Source organism: Ipomoea triloba, chromosome 2 (assembly GCF_003576645.1).
Source record: "Ipomoea triloba cultivar NCNSP0323 chromosome 2, ASM357664v1".
Classification (NCBI taxonomy): Eukaryota; Viridiplantae; Streptophyta; class Magnoliopsida; order Solanales; family Convolvulaceae; genus Ipomoea; species Ipomoea triloba.
Genome location: NC_044917.1, coordinates 21593645 through 21616089, shown reverse-complemented (window position 1 = coordinate 21616089; position 22445 = coordinate 21593645). Strand labels below are relative to the sequence as shown.

At 35.2% G+C, this 22445-nt stretch overlaps 1 long non-coding RNA gene and 4 other non-coding genes across 5 annotated transcripts; all 5 read right to left on the bottom strand.

Annotated features, from left to right (window-relative positions):
* Positions 1–13217: 13217 nt before the first annotated feature.
* On the bottom strand, positions 13218–13291 carry TRNAV-AAC. The gene has a single exon. It is a non-coding gene; the product is annotated as a tRNA-Val (tRNA).
* A 1013-nt stretch (positions 13292–14304) lies between these two features.
* On the bottom strand, positions 14305–14378 carry TRNAV-AAC. Its single transcript has one exon. It is a non-coding gene; the product is annotated as a tRNA-Val (tRNA).
* Positions 14379–15475: 1097 nt separating this feature from the next.
* Positions 15476–15549, bottom strand: TRNAV-AAC. The gene has a single exon. It is a non-coding gene; the product is annotated as a tRNA-Val (tRNA).
* Positions 15550–16952: 1403 nt separating this feature from the next.
* Positions 16953–19748, bottom strand: LOC116004499. Its single transcript, XR_004094812.1, has 2 exons — positions 19666–19748; positions 16953–17296 (listed from the first exon to the last, which is right to left on the bottom strand). It is a non-coding gene; the product is annotated as an uncharacterized LOC116004499 (long non-coding RNA).
* Positions 19749–22031: 2283 nt separating this feature from the next.
* On the bottom strand, positions 22032–22105 carry TRNAV-AAC. The gene has a single exon. It is a non-coding gene; the product is annotated as a tRNA-Val (tRNA).
* Positions 22106–22445: the final 340 nt, after the last annotated feature.

Sequence of the window (22445 nt, the reverse complement as noted above, 5' to 3'; positions counted from 1 at the left end):
AAATCAATTTCTTCTTCTTGTGAATAGCCCTTTGCAACTAGCCTCGCTTTATTCCTAACAATGATTCCATCTTCATTTGCTTTGTTCCTAAAGACCCATTTCGTTCCAATAACGTTATGATCTTTTGGTCTAGGAACAAGTTCCCATACGTCATTCCTTGTGAACTGATTTAGCTCCTCTTGCATGGCCTCAATCCAGCTTGAATCACTTAGAGCTTCATTTATTTCTTTCGGTTCAATCTGAGACAGAAAACACGCAAATAAAGTGTCTCATGTAGCTGATCTTGTTTTCACGCCTTCTTGCAAATTTCCAATAATAAGATCTTGTGGATGACTCCTTAGCCACTTTCTATCAGGTTGGAAAGATTTTTGAACGTGAGTAGTAGGTAGAGGTTGGCTGTCACGTGAGGATCCATCATGATTAGCTTGGTCAGCCTCATCCACTCTTTGAATATTCATGTGGTTAACCTCATCCTCAAAATTTGTCTCATTAATGAGATTAGCCTCATCACCAACATGAATTTCTTCATTTCTAGAGTCAGCCTCGTCTCTCCTAGTGAGTGTTACGCCCACCTCTTGAATTTTGGAATTATCAAGTTCCAAGTCACTTATTCCCTGCAAGATCTCAATCTCAGATGAATCATTAGTCTCAAATAAATTATTTGACACATTTTTACCAATATTCGAAACATCTGCTTCCTTGCTCAAATACAACATGTATTGATTCTTCTACCACCATAGTTGATTTGTTGTATACTCTGAATGCTCTGCTGGTGGAAGAATATCCCAAAAATATTGCTTCATTTGCACGCTCATCAAATGTTTTCAGATGTGTTTTACCATTGATAAGAACAAAACATTTGCATCCAAAAATATGAAAATAACTAAGATTAGGTTTTCTCCCTTTCCAAAGTTCATATGGCGTCTTGTTGTGCAGCTTGTGAATCATGCTTCTATTTTGAGTATAGCAAGCAGTGTTGATAGCTTCTGCCCAAAAACGTTTCGGCAGATCGGCGGCCGTAATCATAACCCGTGCGGCTTCTTTAAGCGTTCTATTTCTTCTTTCGGCTACACCGTTTTGTTGCGGCGTTCTTGCGGCTGATAGTTGATGTACAATTCCTTGAGAATTGCAATAAGCTTGGATCACACCATTCACGAACTCTGTACCCCGGTCGGTACGGATTTTGACTATTTTGACTTCTTTTTCATTTTGAAGTTGCTTGAGTAGTTCTGGCAGTTTTTTCTCCACTTCATTCTTTTTGTTGAGAAATATTGTCCATGTGTACCTGAAAAAATCATCAACAACAACAAGAGTATATTTCTTACCCCTTATACTTACTAGGTCTACTGGACCAAATAGATCCATGTGTAGTAGACTAAGAGGTCTTGAGCTTGATTCGTGGGTTTTGGACTTGAACGACGATTTGATTTGCTTTCCTCTTTGACACGCATCGCAAATTTGATCTTTCTTGTACGTGATGTTGGGTAGTCCTTTGACTAGATTTTTCGTTGCTAGCTTGTTGATCGTCTTGAAGTTCAAATGGTTTAACTTCTTGTGCCATTCCCAACACGTGATGCTTGAATTGTTTGCCACCAAGCACACTGTATCTTTGTAGTGCTCCAATTCACAACATACATATTTCTCTTTCTCGTTCCTTCAAGTACGACTTCTCCGGTTGATTCGTTCTTCACTTGGCATTTGTTTTTGAAGAATTCCACAAGATATCCTTTGTCACAAAATTGACTTGTACTCAACAAGTTGAATTTTAGACCTTCCACATAGGATACATCTTCTATTTTCAATCCGTTTCGTACTATCGTTCCGATTCCTTTTGTTGAACCATATCGATCGTTTCCTCCAAATACGACTTTTGGTCCTTCGATGGATTTGAAATTAACAAGACTAGATTTGTTTCCAGTCATGTGCGGTGAACATCCACTATCGAAGTACCATACTTCCTCATCTTCTTCCAAATCATGCGCCATTAAGCACTTGTCCTCACAGGTTGACTCACTTGAAATACTCATGCAAAATAATGCATTGTCATCCTTAGAGTTGTCACTTTCATCACTTGAAGATTCCTCTGACATGCTTGATTCCAAGGGATCACTAATCAAGGCTTTTCTCTTATCCTTTTTGAATCTTCTTTCCTTTGTCTTAGGCTCTTCCTGCACAATGTCATTTTGATTTTTGCTAACCTTGGGATAAGGACACTCAGCCATAAAGTGTCCAAGCTTTCTGCAATTGTAGCATAAATTCGAAACATCTTCTGGGTTGATTCGTCTGGGTCTCCTCATTGAGCTTGTATTTTTCTTCTTCATAAATTTCTTAAATTTCCTAACAAACAAAGCAAAATTTTCGTCAGATAATAATTCACTATTTTCAACTGACCTTGACGTGGATGGTTGCTCGACAACGAGTGCGGCATTTTTCTCTTCGCGTTCTTCTTCCATCCTTGACTTCATTTCAAATTCATACGCCTTGAGATCACTAAAAAGTTTATCAGTTGTCAACTTTTTTATATCTCTATGATCTCTCATGGCCGTGACCTTCATATCCCAGTTTGACGGTTATCCACGTAGGATTTTAAGCGATATCTCCTTTTGATAAATCTTTTTGCCTAGATCGACAAATTCTCCCATGATTTTGATAAATCTTGCTTCCATGTCGGTAATGGATTCACCACTTAGCATTTTGAAATCTTCGAATTTCTTTAATGCTATTGTGAGCTTGTTGTCTTTTTCTTGTTCGTCTCCTTCGCCAATCTTCACAAGAACTTCCCATACTTCTTTCGCGGTTTTGCATTTTCGAACTTTCGGGAAAGTTGCATCGTCAATGGCTTTGAACAAAATATCCTTGGCAATGTTGTCCAAGTTATTTCGTGTACGATCTTCTGGACCCCATTCCTCTATGGGTTTAGGAATGTACTGCGGTGTTGTACTCGTTTGTGCTACAGCGGTATTGATCTTTAAGATTTTGATCGGCCCGTCTTTAATGACTTCCCACATTTCATCGTGTAATGCGGACAAATGAACCTGCATATGGATTTTCCAATCATCAAATTTATCTAATGAGAATAATAGGTTGGGAGCCAAGTCTCTCTTCATTTTGAAGGTTTGAGATCCGTCTAGCAGTCGAGATTTGACTTAAATAGACAACCGCTCTGATACCACTTGTTGGTCCCGATAGGGTAGGGAAAAGTCTAGGGGGGGGGGGTGAATAGACTTTTCTAACTTTTCAAAAAATTATTATAACACTTCAATAGAAAGAATCCAAGTGAATAAATTGAACTTGAATTGCACAGCGGATAAATAAACGGTAAAGTGCTATAATCAAAGTTACGCAAAAATGAAGAACTTCACAACATGCAACACGTTAGAAACGTCGGTAATGAGTATATAAAGTTTGGCTCGCATGCGGACGTGGGAACTATCAAACCCAGATCAAACAGTATATGCAATGAATAGTTGGGTTCATAGCATAACAACAAATATAACTTTCACAGGATGAGGTTGGGTATGCAAATATGTCTTGCATGCAAAAATGATGTCACGTATATCAATAAAGTTCAAGAGTAATAAATGTGACAAAATATTCAATGCATTTGATGCTCAGATAGATAAATATGCAAGTAGAGATATGAGCAGATAAAGTAAATGACACAGGGATTTATAGTGGTTCGGAAGTGATGTAATCCTCCTAATCCACTTTCTCCTTCTTCCAGGAGAGATTCCACTATTTTCAATCACCCAGATACAATAGTGAATATGTGCTCTTCTAGCACTCCTCTACTTCGAATGCACTTTCGCTACAGCAACACTCAAACCCGAACGTCTTGCACCTAGCTATGTTCACGAGCGTCTCGCACCCAGCTATGCCCTTCAACCAAGTGTTTTGCACCCAGCTACACTTAGTCTCCACAAGTGTTCTGCACAAAGTTGCACTCCTCTGAGTAATTCGCACAAAGCAATCAACCAAGTGTTTTGCACCCAGCTACACTTAGTCTCCACAAGTGTTCTGCACAAAGCTGCACTCCTCTGAGTAATTCGCACAAAGCAATCAACCAAGTGTTTTGCACCCAGCTACACTTAGTTTCCCCCGAGTGTTTTTTGCACAAAGCTACACTCCTACAATTTCTTTTCAAGAAATAAAGTGTTTCTTTTCTAAGACTTGATTTCTCTCGTGTATAGCTCACTTCTCAGCACTTTCAAATCTGATATCACTTGTTGTGTATTCAGTGCTAATACCTCGTCCGTATTTTTATTCTCTTTTTCGTTGCGTCATTCACCATTCTTTTTATCAAGTCTTCTTGGGTTTATATAGCTAAATTAGCTATTTGCCCGTTGTAATTCTTCAGAGCATTAAATGCTTTCAGATGGTCTTTGTCAACTTTGATGGCTCCGTCAGATGAATTTGAATTTTTGCTTCTGATAATCCTCCAACGTTCTTCTGCAATCACTGATATGATTTTCCTTGTAACTTGTAGCCATCCATCTTTGACTTTGGTAGTGTGAACACTTGACTTTGTTCATAATCCATAAGTCATGCTGCTCTGAAAATATATCCGTTCGGTGACTCTTGCTTGAGCATAATTGATGCCTCTGAAAAGTATACTGACTTTTCTCATGATGATCTTCAGCTCCTTGTAGCAAATTTGAATTCACCTTTCTTGAATAAAAAATAGACCATCCTATTTTCCTCCTTGGTTATGCCATACTCATCCTCAAAAATGATTTTTGTTCTTCCCCCTATTGATTTGGGTTTCACGTAAATCATGCATGGCATACTAGGTTGACCATTAAGTGTAGGTCATCCTCATCCTCCTTTCAAGAATATACATAGTTAGCCTCATCTCCAAAATGACTTGTAGCTAAGTCATCCTCATCCTCCTTGAATTAATTCCAATAGACTAAGTCATCCTCATCCTCATTCTTGAACTTAAATTCGGTCAAGTCATCCTCTTCTCCCTTTAATTTAATTCAAGTCATCCTCATCTCCAATCTTGAATTGATTTTCGGCCAAGTCATCTTCTCTTTGAATTTGTTGAGCTAGTCATCCTCATCTCCATAGAATAAAGAGGCAAGGTCATCCTCATCACCAAAAATATTTTCCTTGCATGAGTTAGCCTCTAAAATATTTTGTGAGAGAACCCATTCGAGATTGACTTCAATTTTGACTTTTAATTGCAACATCTTCATCACGAATTAATTAATTCTTCTAAAGAATTCATTCTTGCAATTTGAACCGTTGACTTGCTCCGGGATGTCTTCGAGTCTTGATCAATCTTCCAAATTCTCCTCAATTTGTAAAGTGGAAGCGAATGACTTACAAGTATAAATTAAAAATTTATACTATTGTAATTTTCGCTTAACCGATTCGACTCGTACTTGACGTAATCCTATACTAGACTCAAAACAAAATTGGGGATCTAATATTACATTTTTGGTTCATCAAAACAATTACAATATATTCCTAACAATTTCCCTTTTTGATGATACCAAAACCTATACCCGAACATTTTGGCTATAGTCCAATCAAAAATTGATTTTTCATTTTTCTAATTTTATTTTGACTAGCCAATTGACGAGTTTACAATTTGACTGACCTACTTGCTTTATAATTTAGACACGTACTAAAATTGCAAGTTTGAGGTTTCAATTTCAATTTTAACTTTTGTCAATAATTTCTTTTGCCCTCAATTTTGCATGTTACAAAATTAAAACTTGTGTCCAAAAATTAATAAAGTAATAAAACAACTATAAAACACTATAAACATAAGAAATTCGTACCATATCATTCAATATCAAAATAAGCTTCATAGTGTTATAATGGTGCGTACATAACATAATAGAACTAGAACTCAATAAAGACCAAGCATATCATTTATCCTAGCTCTAAGCTTCTTGAAGTTACCTTTGCAGTCATCATGTAGAAATTTTTCTTTGACTCTTCCTTCCAAGTAATGCTTGATGACTTCCTTTGGATCACTAGTGAGAAACACTCCTCTAGTGTACCATTGAGCACACTCCTTTAGAGTTCTTCCTTCGGTGAGTCTTGTTTCCTTGGGTAGGTGAAGCTTGAACATTTTGATCACCCTATCTTCGTCAACGCACACAGGTGTACTTGAAAAATCAATAAATAAATCGAAATGTCGGCGGTACCCATTCTTCTTCCCTTTGTGCTTCCCCCTGCGAAGATGATCCACCAAAATGAGAGGGTAACCTTTCTTCCCCCTTTTTGGTAGCATCCAAAACTTTCCTGAATATCACCGTGTCACCTTTTTGCTGTGCTCTCATTTCTTTGATCAGGATTGAGTCATCTTTGTGCCTTGCGTCCATTTCCTCCAATTTCTTCTCCAATCCTTGGATGGTGTTGACTAGCGTGTGTAGGCACTCTTGTACACATCAATACTTGCTTCATGTGACAAGTTGCTCCTTGATGTCACATTTTTCAACTCTTCCACTTGGGCCATAACATGCCTCAACTTGCCGTTCACTACACGGTCATTCTTCTCAATTATTTCCTTCTGAGATGTCACAACCTCAATGACTGCTTTCCTTTCTTTCTCCAGCATTAACATCATCTTGGCAATGAAACCATTTAATTCCTCCTTGATTACTGGATTTAATCTGTTCATGCCTCGTTCCATGCCTGCAATCTGCTCAAATAATTTCAAGAAATTCGTGTACAAAGTATTGTTAGAATTGCTTACTGCTTCCTTGAATTCCTTGAGAGCGGCTATGNCTGCTCTGAAAATATATCCGTTCGGTGACTCTTGCTTGAGCATAATTGATGCCTCTGAAAAGTATACTGACTTTTCTCATGATGATCTTCAGCTCCTTGTAGCAAATTTGAATTCACCTTTCTTGAATAAAAAATAGACCATCCTATTTTCCTCCTTGGTTATGCCATACTCATCCTCAAAAATGATTTTTGTTCTTCCCCCTATTGATTTGGGTTTCACGTAAATCATGCATGGCATACTAGGTTGACCATTAAGTGTAGGTCATCCTCATCCTCCTTTCAAGAATATACATAGTTAGCCTCATCTCCAAAATGACTTGTAGCTAAGTCATCCTCATCCTCCTTGAATTAATTCCAATAGACTAAGTCATCCTCATCCTCATTCTTGAACTTAAATTCGGTCAAGTCATCCTCTTCTCCCTTTAATTTAATTCAAGTCATCCTCATCTCCAATCTTGAATTGATTTTCGGCCAAGTCATCTTCTCTTTGAATTTGTTGAGCTAGTCATCCTCATCTCCATAGAATAAAGAGGCAAGGTCATCCTCATCACCAAAAATATTTTCCTTGCATGAGTTAGCCTCTAAAATATTTTGTGAGAGAACCCATTCGAGATTGACTTCAATTTTGACTTTTAATTGCAACATCTTCATCACGAATTAATTAATTCTTCTAAAGAATTCATTCTTGCAATTTGAACCGTTGACTTGCTCCGGGATGTCTTCGAGTCTTGATCAATCTTCCAAATTCTCCTCAATTTGTAAAGTGGAAGCGAATGACTTACAAGTATAAATTAAAAATTTATACTATTGTAATTTTCGCTTAACCGATTCGACTCGTACTTGACGTAATCCTATACTAGACTCAAAACAAAATTGGGGATCTAATATTACATTTTTGGTTCATCAAAACAATTACAATATATTCCTAACAATTTCCCCTTTTTGATGATACCAAAACCTATACCCGAACATTTTGGCTATAGTCCAATCAAAAATTGATTTTTCATTTTTCTAATTTTATTTTGACTAGCCAATTGACGAGTTTACAATTTGACTGACCTACTTGCTTTATAATTTAGACACGTACTAAAATTGCAAGTTTGAGGTTTCAATTTCAATTTTAACTTTTGTCAATAATTTCTTTTGCCCTCAATTTTGCATGTTACAAAATTAAAACTTGTGTCCAAAAATTAATAAAGTAATAAAACAACTATAAAACACTATAAACATAAGAAATTCGTACCATATCATTCAATATCAAAATAAGCTTCATAGTGTTATAATGGTGCGTACATAACATAATAGAACTAGAACTCAATAAAGACCAAGCATATCATTTATCCTAGCTCTAAGCTTCTTGAAGTTACCTTTGCAGTCATCATGTAGAAATTTTTCTTTGACTCTTCCTTCCAAGTAATGCTTGATGACTTCCTTTGGATCACTAGTGAGAAACACTCCTCTAGTGTACCATTGAGCACACTCCTTTAGAGTTCTTCCTTCGGTGAGTCTTGTTTCCTTGGGTAGGTGAAGCTTGAACATTTTGATCACCCTATCTTCGTCAACGCACACAGGTGTACTTGAAAAATCAATAAATAAATCGAAATGTCGGCGGTACCCATTCTTCTTCCCTTTGTGCTTCCCCCTGCGAAGATGATCCACCAAAATGAGAGGGTAACCTTTCTTCCCCCTTTTTGGTAGCATCCAAAACTTTCCTGAATATCACCGTGTCACCTTTTTGCTGTGCTCTCATTTCTTTGATCAGGATTGAGTCATCTTTGTGCCTTGCGTCCATTTCCTCCAATTTCTTCTCCAATCCTTGGATGGTGTTGACTAGCGTGTGTAGGCACTCTTGTACACATCAATACTTGCTTCATGTGACAAGTTGCTCCTTGATGTCACATTTTTCAACTCTTCCACTTGGGCCATAACATGCCTCAACTTGCCGTTCACTACACGGTCATTCTTCTCAATTATTTCCTTCTGAGATGTCACAACCTCAATGACTGCTTTCCTTTCTTTCTCCAGCATTAACATCATCTTGGCAATGAAACCATTTAATTCCTCCTTGATTACTGGATTTAATCTGTTCATGCCTCGTTCCATGCCTGCAATCTGCTCAAATAATTTCAAGAAATTCGTGTACAAAGTATTGTTAGAATTGCTTACTGCTTCCTTGAATTCCTTGAGAGCGGCTATGATCATTTCATTCGAATTATCCTTTGATAAATTCGAAATCACCCTGGCTTGCTGCATTCGGTCTTCAATATTTATTGGCACAGGTCTAGGTGTAGGAGTACTAGCCTGTCCAACATCAACAGCATCATCATCATCACTATGGCTTGGATTAATTTCTACTCCTTCTTCTTGATCTTGTTCGGCCTCAGCACCAAAAATTTCATTGATTTCTCCTTGTGCATCCACACGTGTATTGGCCTCAACATAGTCATTTGTGCCATCCAAGTTAGCCACAAAATTGTCACTTTCGTCATTTCCATCTTGATATGCATCACGGTCACCGTCACTTTCAACTTCACGTGCACCAGCATCCTCTTGTGACACAAAATCATCCTCTTGATTAGCCTCATCTACACTAATGTTTGTGTCCAAGTCAGCCTCAACCTCAAAAATGTTGCCATCATCATTTTCAACATTAGTTTCTCTAGTGTTGACCTCAACTTCAATTTCTTGAACATTTTCCACTTCATACTCCTCATTCTCGGCCTCAATGTTGATGTCAACGAAATTTGTTCCAAGTTGACTTTCATCTACTTCCATTCGGCCTTCTTGATTAATTTCATGGGTTTCTTCAATATTCACTTCTCTTGTGACATGATCATCTAACAAAACATCCATAAACTCACCTCCAATGTCACTAGTTTTATGTGAGTTATGCAATAGTCAATGAACATTTTTTTTTAGAGTTAATCAAAGCTATGTTCCTCTCACTATAGTGATTTTTCAAAATTACATGGGAACAGGAGGAAGAAGAAACTCAGAATATGAAAAGATAGTTTTAGCCCTTTCTTTGATGACCAGATAACAACAAACATTGGCGAAAGAAGAGGAGGAAGAAACCTAGCTAATGAAAGTACGGTTTTACCCCTTACGGTAAACTTGAAATAACAACCAAACATTGGAAATATTTTGATTGATCAGAATTGACATTTCTACCATTGGAGATTAAATTATTTCTCGTATGGAGGTCAGAGTAATGCATTACTAGATAAGATGTAAACTGTAATGAACAGTATTAGAGAAATTAGTTCATTGCTTTTCGTAAGTTTAATTTACACTTTATATCTGCAACTCCTATATTCAAAATNTGACTGACCTACTTGCTTTATAATTTAGACACGTACTAAAATTGCAAGTTTGAGGTTTCAATTTCAATTTTAACTTTTGTCAATAATTTCTTTTGCCCTCAATTTTGCATGTTACAAAATTAAAACTTGTGTCCAAAAATTAATAAAGTAATAAAACAACTATAAAACACTATAAACATAAGAAATTCGTACCATATCATTCAATATCAAAATAAGCTTCATAGTGTTATAATGGTGCGTACATAACATAATAGAACTAGAACTCAATAAAGACCAAGCATATCATTTATCCTAGCTCTAAGCTTCTTGAAGTTACCTTTGCAGTCATCATGTAGAAATTTTTCTTTGACTCTTCCTTCCAAGTAATGCTTGATGACTTCCTTTGGATCACTAGTGAGAAACACTCCTCTAGTGTACCATTGAGCACACTCCTTTAGAGTTCTTCCTTCGGTGAGTCTTGTTTCCTTGGGTAGGTGAAGCTTGAACATTTTGATCACCCTATCTTCGTCAACGCACACAGGTGTACTTGAAAAATCAATAAATAAATCGAAATGTCGGCGGTACCCATTCTTCTTCCCTTTGTGCTTCCCCCTGCGAAGATGATCCACCAAAATGAGAGGGTAACCTTTCTTCCCCCTTTTTGGTAGCATCCAAAACTTTCCTGAATATCACCGTGTCACCTTTTTGCTGTGCTCTCATTTCTTTGATCAGGATTGAGTCATCTTTGTGCCTTGCGTCCATTTCCTCCAATTTCTTCTCCAATCCTTGGATGGTGTTGACTAGCGTGTGTAGGCACTCTTGTACACATCAATACTTGCTTCATGTGACAAGTTGCTCCTTGATGTCACATTTTTCAACTCTTCCACTTGGGCCATAACATGCCTCAACTTGCCGTTCACTACACGGTCATTCTTCTCAATTATTTCCTTCTGAGATGTCACAACCTCAATGACTGCTTTCCTTTCTTTCTCCAGCATTAACATCATCTTGGCAATGAAACCATTTAATTCCTCCTTGATTACTGGATTTAATCTGTTCATGCCTCGTTCCATGCCTGCAATCTGCTCAAATAATTTCAAGAAATTCGTGTACAAAGTATTGTTAGAATTGCTTACTGCTTCCTTGAATTCCTTGAGAGCGGCTATGATCATTTCATTCGAATTATCCTTTGATAAATTCGAAATCACCCTGGCTTGCTGCATTCGGTCTTCAATATTTATTGGCACAGGTCTAGGTGTAGGAGTACTAGCCTGTCCAACATCAACAGCATCATCATCATCACTATGGCTTGGATTAATTTCTACTCCTTCTTCTTGATCTTGTTCGGCCTCAGCACCAAAAATTTCATTGATTTCTCCTTGTGCATCCACACGTGTATTGGCCTCAACATAGTCATTTGTGCCATCCAAGTTAGCCACAAAATTGTCACTTTCGTCATTTCCATCTTGATATGCATCACGGTCACCGTCACTTTCAACTTCACGTGCACCAGCATCCTCTTGTGACACAAAATCATCCTCTTGATTAGCCTCATCTACACTAATGTTTGTGTCCAAGTCAGCCTCAACCTCAAAAATGTTGCCATCATCATTTTCAACATTAGTTTCTCTAGTGTTGACCTCAACTTCAATTTCTTGAACATTTTCCACTTCATACTCCTCATTCTCGGCCTCAATGTTGATGTCAACGAAATTTGTTCCAAGTTGACTTTCATCTACTTCCATTCGGCCTTCTTGATTAATTTCATGGGTTTCATCTACTTCCATTCGGCCTTCTTGATTAATTTCATGGGTTTCTTCAATATTCACTTCTCTTGTGACATGATCATCTAACAAAACATCCATAAACTCACCTCCAATGTCACTAGTTTTATGTGAGTTATGCAATAGTCAATGAACATTTTTTTTTAGAGTTAATCAAAGCTATGTTCCTCTCACTATAGTGATTTTTCAAAATTACATGGGAACAGGAGGAAGAAGAAACTCAGAATATGAAAAGATAGTTTTAGCCCTTTCTTTGATGACCAGATAACAACAAACATTGGCGAAAGAAGAGGAGGAAGAAACCTAGCTAATGAAAGTACGGTTTTACCCCTTACGGTAAACTTGAAATAACAACCAAACATTGGAAATATTTTGATTGATCAGAATTGACATTTCTACCATTGGAGATTAAATTATTTCTCGTATGGAGGTCAGAGTAATGCATTACTAGATAAGATGTAAACTGTAATGAACAGTATTAGAGAAATTAGTTCATTGCTTTTCGTAAGTTTAATTTACACTTTATATCTGCAACTCCTATATTCAAAATGGCTCTAAAATGGATCAGTCCTAAACCATCCTATTTCTCTTTTAGCATGTGAGAATGGGGATATATGGTTAAGAAAAGGCAGATAACAATAAAAATCGATTCAGCCAGTTGAACAGTACAAAATTCAAAAACAGAAAAAATATTGAGTTATAAAAATTTTTCAAGCTATTTGATGAGACGAATCTATATTTAAAACAAATTTTTTGGTGAAGTAATTTTTATAACTACACAGCAAAACTTATTTTGCATTTATCGTCATACATATTTGAATAATTAATATTAAAATATTAAAAATATATAAATTAATTGCATCAATTATTTTAAATAAATGTTTTTTTATCAACCCGTAAATAAAATAGCACAAGGAAAATCAAATCCCAAATTGAGGCACGAAAACCTTATTACATAATCGATGGACTCGGTTAGATTTATTGTTAACTGATAACCAAAATGTGAGTTATGCAATGGTCAATAAACATTTTTTTTTTAGAGTTAATCAAAGCTATGTTCCTCTCACTATAGTGATTTTTCACAATTTGATGGGAACAGGAGGAAGAAGAAACTCAGAATATGAAAAGATAGTTTTAGCCCTTTCTTTGATGACCAAATAACAACAAACATTGGCGAAAGAAGAGGAGGAAGAAACCTAGCTGATGAAAGTACGGTTTTACCCCTTACGTTAAACTTGAAATAACAACCAAACATTGGAAATATTTTGATTGATCAGAATTGACATTTCTACCATTGGAGATTAAATTATTTCTCGTTTGGAAATGGCTTAGCCCGGACTCGAACCGGAGCCCTTTTTAATATAAAAAAAAATTACTCGTTTTATGATGGCTTTGCCCAGACTTGAACCGGAGACCTTCAGTGTGTTAGGCTGACGTGATAACCAACTACACCACGAAACCATTTGTGTTTTTTAGGCATTAACTAATTATTTGTACAATGATCCAGATCGTATGGAGGTCAGAGTAATGCATTACTAGATAAGATGTAAACTGTAATGAACAGTATTAGAGAAATTAGTTCATTGCTTTTCGTAAGTTTAATTTACACTTTATATCTGCAACTCCTATATTCAAAATGGCTCTAAAATGGATCAGTCCTAAACCATCCTATTTCTCTTTTAGCATGTGAGAATGGGGATATATGGTTAAGAAAAGGCAGATAACAATAAAAATCGATTCAGCCAGTTGAACAGTACAAAATTCAAAAACAGAAAAAATATTGAGTGATACAAATTTTTCAAGCTATTTGATGAGACGAATCTATATTTAAAACAAATTTTTTGGTGAAGTAATTTTAATAACTACACAGCAAAACTTATTTTGCATTTATCGTCATACATATTTGAATAATTAATATTAAAATATTAAAAATATATAAATTAATTGCATCAATTATTTTAAATAAATTTTTTTTATCAACCCGTAAATAAAGTAGCACAAGGAAAATCAAATCCCAAATTGAGGCACAAAAACCTTGTTACTTAATCGATCGACTCGGTTAGATTTATTGTTAACTGATAACCAAAATGTGAGTTATGCAATAGTCAATGAACATTTTTTTTTAGAGTTAATCAAAGCTATGTTCCTCTGACTATAGTGGTTTTTCACAATTAGATGGGAATAGGTCGAAGAAGAAACTCAGAATATGAAAAGATAATTTTAGCCCTTTCTTTGATGACCAAATAACAACAAACATTGGCGAAAGAAGAGGAGGAAGAAACCTAGCTGATAAAAGTACGGTTTTACCCCTTACGTTAACCTTGAAATAACAACCAAACATTGGAAATATTTTGATTAATCAGAATTGACATTTCTACAATTGGAGATTAAATTATTTCTCGTTTGGAAATGGCTTAGCCCGGACTCGAACCGGAGCCCTTTTTAATATAAAAAAATAATTACTCGTTTTGTAATGGCTTCGCCCGGACTTGAACCGGAGACCTTCAGCGTGTTAAACTGACGTGATAACCAACTACACCACGAAACCATCTGTGTTTTTTGGGCATTAACTAATTATTTGTACAATGATCCAGATAGTATGGAGGTCAAAGTAATGCATTACTAGATAAGATGTAAACTGTAATGAACAGTAGTAATGCATTACTAGATAAGATGTAAACTGTAATGAACAGTATTAGAGAAATTAGTTCATAGATGTAAACTGTAATGAACAGTATTAGAGAAATTAGTTCATTGCTTTTCGTAAGTTTAATTTAAACTTTATATCTGCAACTCCTATATTCAAAATGACTCTAAAATGGATCAGTCCTAAACCATCCTATTTCTCTTTTAGCATGTGAGAATGGGGATATATGGTTAAGAAAAGGCAGATAACAATAAAAATCGATTCAGCCAGTTGAACAATACAAAATTCAAAAACAGAAAAAATATTGAGTGATACAAATTTTCAAGCTATCTGATGAGACAAATTTATATTTAAAACAAATTTTTTGGTGAAGTAATTTTAATAACTACACAGCAAAACTTATTTAGCATTTATCGTCATACATATTTGAATAATTAATATTAAAATATTAAAAATATATAAATTAATTGCATCAATTATTTTAAATAAATGTTTTTTTATCAACCCGTAAATAAAGTAGCACAAGGAAAATCAAATCCCAAATTGTGGCACGAAAACCTTGTTACATAATCGATGGACTCGGTTAGATTTATTGTTAACTGATAACCAAAATGTGAGTTATGCAATGGTCAATAAACATTTTTTTTTTAGAGTTAATCAAAGCTATGTTCCTCTCACTATAGTGATTTTTCACAATTAGATAGGAACAGGAGGAAGAAGAAACTCAGAATATGAAAAGATAGTTTTAGCCCTTTCTTTGATGACCAAATAACAACAAACATTGGCGAAAGAAGAGGAGGAAGAAACCTAGCTGATGAAAGTACGGTTTTACCCCTTACGTTAAACTTGAAATAACAACCAAACATTGGAAATATTTTGATTGATCAGAATTGACATTTCTACCATTGGAGATTAAATTATTTCTTGTTTGGAAATGGCTTAGCCCGGACTCGAACCGGAGCCCTTTTTAATATAAAAAAAAATTAGTCGTTTTATGATGGCTTTGCCCAGACTTGAACCGGAGACCTTCAGTGTGTTAGGCTGACGTGATAACCAACTACACCACGAAACCATTTGTGTTTTTTATGCATTAACTAATTATTTGTACAATGATCCAGATCGTATGGAGGTCAGAGTAATGCATTACTACATAAGATGTAAACTGTAATGAACAGTATTAGAGAAATTAGTTCATTGCTTTTCGTAAGTTTAATTTACACTTTATATCTGCAACTCCTATATTCAAAATGGCTCTAAAATGGATCAGTCCTAAACCATCCTATTTCTCTTTTAGCATGTGAGAATGGGGATATATGGTTAAGAAAAGGCAGATAACAATAAAAATCGATTCAGCCAGTTGAACAGTACAAAATTCAAAAACAGAAAAAATATTGAGTGATACAAATTTTTCAAGCTATTTGATGAGACGAATCTATATTTAAAACAAATTTTTTGGTGAAGTAATTTTAATAACTACACAGCAAAACTTATTTTGCATTTATCGTCATACATATTTGAATAATTAATATTAAAATATTAAAAATATATAAATTAATTGCATCAATTATTTTAAATAAATGTTTTTTTATCAACCCGTAAATAAAATAGCACAAGGAAAATCAAATCCCAAATTGAGGCACGAAAACCTAGCACAAGGAAAATCAAATCCCAAATTGAGGCACGAAAACCTTGTTACATGAAAATCAAATCCCAAATTGAGGCACGAAAACCTTGTTACATAATCGATGGACTCGGTTAGATTTATTGTTAACTGATAACCAAAATGTGAGTTATGTAATGGTCAATGAACATTTTTTTTAGAGTTAATCAAAGCTATGTTCCTCTCAGTATAGTGATTTTTCACAATTAGATGGGAACAGGAGGAAGAAGAAACTCAGAATATGAAAAGATAGTTTTAGCCATTTCTTTGATGACCAAATAACAACAAACATTGGCGAAAGAAGAGGAGGAAGAAACCTAGCTGATGAAAGTACGGTTTTACCACTTACGTTAAACTTGAAATAACAACCAAACATTGGAAATATTCTTACGTTAAACTTGAAATAACAACCAAACATTGGAAATATTTTTACGTTAAACTTGAAATAACAACCAAACATTGGAAATATTTTTACGTTAAACTTGAAATAACAACCAAACATTGGAAATATTTTGATTGATCACTTGAAATAACAACCAAACATTGGAAATATTTTGATTGATCAGAATTGACATTTCTACCATTGGAGATTAAATTATTTCTCGTTTGGAGATGGCTTATGTAACACCCCGGTTCTCAAGACTTACACTTATCACGAAATCCGTAATAAACGCTGCGGAAGCTTATACATCATATCAACAGAAAACCGGGTGCTACCGCCACACTTAGAGTGAATTCTATCACCTCTTTGATAAAACTTCCACTCTCAGTGCACAGGCTAAAAGAAATTTCACTCAACATCAACACCCCAAACATCAAAATATAATATTTTAGGTATATATATATATATTAATATCAAAAGATATCTACAAGAGTTTGCCCGACGGGCTGTCATTACAAACTCCGGGTCCTCCACAACCTAACAGACTAGAGTCAGCCAAAACTAAGGTTACCAAAAGATATTTACTGGGCTGACTGGGGTTGCTGGAGTATAGTCAGGGGATGCTGGAGTATAGCCTGGAGAGTAGCCTTGAGAATAGGGTGGAGAATACGGGTCTCTGCCCGACGTGTCATGCAGAATTTGACCAACAAAAGTAGGTCCCGGGCAAACATGATCAGGAGTGTTTGCCGGGCTACAGGATCCCTCACTGGATGACATCTGAAATGACGTACACGGTGAAGTGTAGTTAGCACGACGGCTAAGTAAGGTAATCCATTTGTCACTTCCATCAGGTAAAAGTTTTGACAAATATTTCATAAAGGTAAATACACATTACCAAATATGGTGTCCAGGTCTTTCATAACTGAAATCAACAGTTAATGCCGTATAATTACAAGAATATAATGAGTATATAAGTCACAACACATTTCCTTACTCAAATTTCCTAGTTCATCAAACTAGGTTGCCTTTGACTTCTTTTTCATTCGGGCTAGGTTTTCAGCACTAGCCATGTCTATTACATATGTCATTGCCGCAATTATGACCTCTAGTTGTCTTTAATTACAAAAACGCTACTTAGTTTCTGACTAGAAGCAAGAGACCTTATTGAGGATACAAGTTTCTTTGACTAGACCGAAATCGGATCTGGACATGGGGATTACGGTCCTGCCCCAAATCTCATTCGTGATCCCTTGGACGAAGGTTCATCATTATGGTCNGTTGTCTTCAATTATGAAAACGTTACTTAGTTTCTGACTAGAAGCAAGAGACCTTATTGAGGATACAAATTTCTTTGACTAGACCGAAATCGGATCTGGACATGGGGATTACGGTCCTGCCCCAAGTCTCGTTCGTGATCCCTTGGACGAAGGTTCATCATTATGGTCCCTAGTTTGGCCCCACCTAGGTCCATAAAGCTGATACCAACCCGAAAATGACATGAGTATCTATACTTAAGTGTGCACACCCCCACGGCCTACGCCTGACTGAGTGATATAGAAAACTCCCCTGCGCCTGACTGAGTGACGCAGAGATTCCCTACGCCTGACGAAGTGACGTATAGAAAACTCCCCTGCGCCTGACTGAGTGACGCAGAGACTCCCTACGCCTGACGAAGTGACGTAGAGACAACTATACATATATTGAAGAAAACCATCGGTACTATAGCCCGAGGTAATATAAATGACAAGGTCCTCTTTGACTTCCTGAAACTAAGGTTTTGAAAACATTTTCCTTCCTTTCTCATCTTCCTTGAGTCAAAATCATTTTTGGACATTTTCCACAAAATCAAGTCCCCATTTTGAAATCAATTACCATTCTCACCTTGGTTCACAAGTCTTGTCTCTCAAAACATTTTCCATCATCACCCTACACGTATGTATATATGCATACCACACAACACTTTCCACATATTTATGCATATTCACTTAAGGTACACATACCCAAATATATACATACTACAACACTTTATTTAATTATACATACATACTCATATATGTACATATATACACACATTACCCGTATATATACATATATACATAATACACATATATACATATATACACACATACCATATATATATATACACAACACGTATATATATATATATGCTGCCCCATACACACATATAATATGTATACATAATACGGTACATATACTACAATTATATATACATAATGTCACACGTTATACTACTTGTACCTACTTGTTGTATACTATATAAATACATGTACATATATATACATCCTATACATATGATATATATATACTACATACACGTATATATGTATATATATATTGACATATACTATATTCACAATATAGGTAATTTGGCCTACTAACAACATAACATAACATATTTCATAGTATAGATAATTACACATACTAGTACCATAACATGACATATACATATGTGTATTATGTAGAACATAGTCATAATCCACGTCCTTAGCATCACCTAATCACCATTAACTCACTAACTACCTCACAATTATCATTAACACATCCATAATCATACTAAGCATAATTCAGAAAATTTCAGCTTGGCGCAGTCCGAAAGATTGAGCCGGTAAAAATAGTTCCCGAACTCTTTTTCACTTGAAATGTTTATGGTAGAATCCCAACTTATAGTACTTAATGTCCATAAAATGTTTTAGTCATTTTGGTCCGCGAATAAACACAGAAAATTCCATCTTTGCCCTTGGCAGTGTGCTGTCCGGAATTCTGTCTCTCCCTGGACCAGTTTTGGGAAAAATTCCGAAAACCATACTTCCACTACTCCGATCAGTATGAAATTTTATATGCGGGTTCTACACTTATAGAACTACATGTCTAAAAAAAGTAGGATCAAAATACCTTACCAATTTTTCCCAATAAATCTCGGAAGTTACTGCCAGAATCTACCCTGATTTCCTTTCACTATTTTCACAAGTATAAGCCTATATGGACAGAAATATAACATATACATGCATATCCAAGCTATGAACATGTATACAAAAATATTTCCAAAGTTCAAAAAACACCATATTTCAACCAAAATCAATTATCCAAATTCAAGTGACTAATTCCAACTTAAGGGAATTCCTTACCTCAATTAGCTACTAAAATCCTTAGAAAGAGTCTTTGAGTGATTTCCCCCAAATTCTTCTTGAAACCCTAGACCAGAATCCAACATCATAACAACACAATTTAGGAAATCTAAACTTAGATTATGAATCTAGAGAGGAATATAAGACTATCTACCGAATAAAATTGGAATCTTACCGAACAATTTGAGAGTTGTGAACAAAGCTTGGCTATGGTTTTAATGGAGGAAAATGGTGAAAATCATCTCTCTTTCTCTCTTTGTGATTTCGGCAATGGGAAGAAGAAAAGGGAAACAAATGGCTTTTATACTCACATCACACATAATTGGCTTATGTGATAAGATTAAGAAAAAAATAATAAAATAATAAAATATCTCAACTTGGACTGATCGGGATTGAAACAGATGAATTTTCGGTAGAAAATAATCCAGATAGAATAAATTCCGAAACTAAAAATTTATTCCAGACTAACCCTCAAAATTGGGCTAGGTTCGGTACACCGCGAAATTTAGCGATGTACGATCAAAATAAATTTTCGCTGCTATGGGCTAATCTAATTAAATACGAAATTCCAGAATAATAGTATGGTGTCTAGAAATCCATTTCCTAGGACAAACAAGTCCAAATACTAGTTCCTAAAAATTTTACGGTTCGTGACCAGGACGAACGATCGCAGCTTAATAATAACTATATTTCCTTATAAAAATCCTTTTGACGCATCAGTCACTCATCTCAGGAATGTCATAGCTTAAAGACATATTTCTCGAACCTTAATCTTATTCGAAAAGACGAGGGGTTACAGCTTAGCCCGGACTCGAACCGGAGCCCTTTTTAATAAAAAAAAAATTACTCGTTTTATGATGGCTTCGCACAGACTTGAACCGGAAACCTTCAGTGTGTTAGATTGACGTGATAACCAACTAAACCACAAAACCATCTGTGTTTTTTGGGCATTAACTAATTATTTGTACAATGATCCAGATCATATGGAGGTCAGAGTAATGCATTACTAGATAAGATGTAAACAATAATGAATAGTATTAGAGAAATTAGTTCATTGCTTTTCGTAAATTTAATTTATACTTTATATCTGCAACTCCTATATTCAAAATGGCTCTAAAATGGATCAGTCATAAACCATCCTATATCACTTTTAGCATGTGAGAATGGGGGATATATGGTTAAGAAAAGGCAGATAAAAATAAAAATCGATTCAGCCAGTTGAACAGTACAAGATTCAAAAACAGAAAAAATATTGAGTGATACAAATTTTTCAAGCTATCTGATTAGACGAATCTATATTTAAAACAAATTTTTTGGTGAAGTAATTATAAAAACTACACAGGAAAACTTATTTAGCATTTAGCGTCATACATATTTGAATAATTAATATTAAAATATTAAAAATATATAAATTAATTGCATCAATTATTTTAAATAAATTTTTTTTATCAACCCGTAAATAAAGTAGCACAAGGAAAATCAAATCCCAAATTGAGGCACAAAAATCATGTTACTTAATCGATCGACTCGTATAGATTTATTGTTAACTGATAACCAAAATGTGAGTTATGCAATAGTCAATGAACATTTTTTTTTAGAGTTAATCAAAGCTATGTTCCTCTGACTATAGTGGTTTTTCACAATTAAATGGGAACAGGACGAAGAAGAAACTCAGAATATGAAAAGATAGTTTTAGCCCTTTCTTTGATGACCAAATAACAACAAACATTGGCGAAAGAAGAGAAGGAAGAAACCAAACTGATGAAAGTACGGTTTTACCCCTTACGTTAAACTTGAAATAACAACCAAACATTGGAAATATTTTGATTAATCACTTGAAATAACAACCAAACATTGGAAATATTTTGATTAATCAGAATTGACATTTCTACAATTGGAGATTAAATTTGATTAATCAGAATTGACATTTCTACAATTGGAGATTAAATTATTTCTCGTTTGGAAATGGCTTAGCCCGGACTCGAACCGGAGCCCTTTTTAATGAACATATTTTTTTAGAGTTAATCAAAACTATGTTCCTCTCACTATAGTGATTTTTCACAATTAGATGGGAACAGGAGGAAGAAGAAACTCAGAATATGAAAAGATAGTTTTAGCCATTTCTTTGATGACCAAATAACAACAAACATTGGCGAAAGAAGAGGAGGAAGAAACCTAGCTGATGAAAGTACGGTTTTACCCCTTACGTTAAACTTGAAATAACAACCAAACATTGGAAATATTTTGATTGATCAGAATTGACATTTCTACCATTGGAGATTAAATTATTTCTCATTTGGAGATGGCTTAGCCCGGACTCGAACCAGAGCCCTTTTTAATATAAAAAAAAATTACCCGTTTTATGATGGCTTCGCACGGACTTGAACCGGAGACCTTCAGTGTGTTAGATTGACGTGATAACCAACTAAACCACAAAACCATCTGTGTTTTTTGGGCATTAACTAATTATTTGTACAATGATCCAGATCGTATGGAGGTCAGAGTAATGCATTACTAGATAAGATGTAAACAATAATGAACAGTATTAGAGAAATTAGTTCATTGCTTTTCGTAAATTTAATTTATACTTTATATCTGCGACTCCTATATTCAAAATGGCTCTAAAATGGATCAGTCCTAAACCATCCTATTTCTCTTTTAGCATGTGAGAATGGGAATATATGGTTAAGAAAATGCAGATAAAAATAAAAATCGATTCAGCCAGTTGAACAGTACAAAATTCAAAAACAGAAAAAATATTGAGTGATACAAATTTTTCA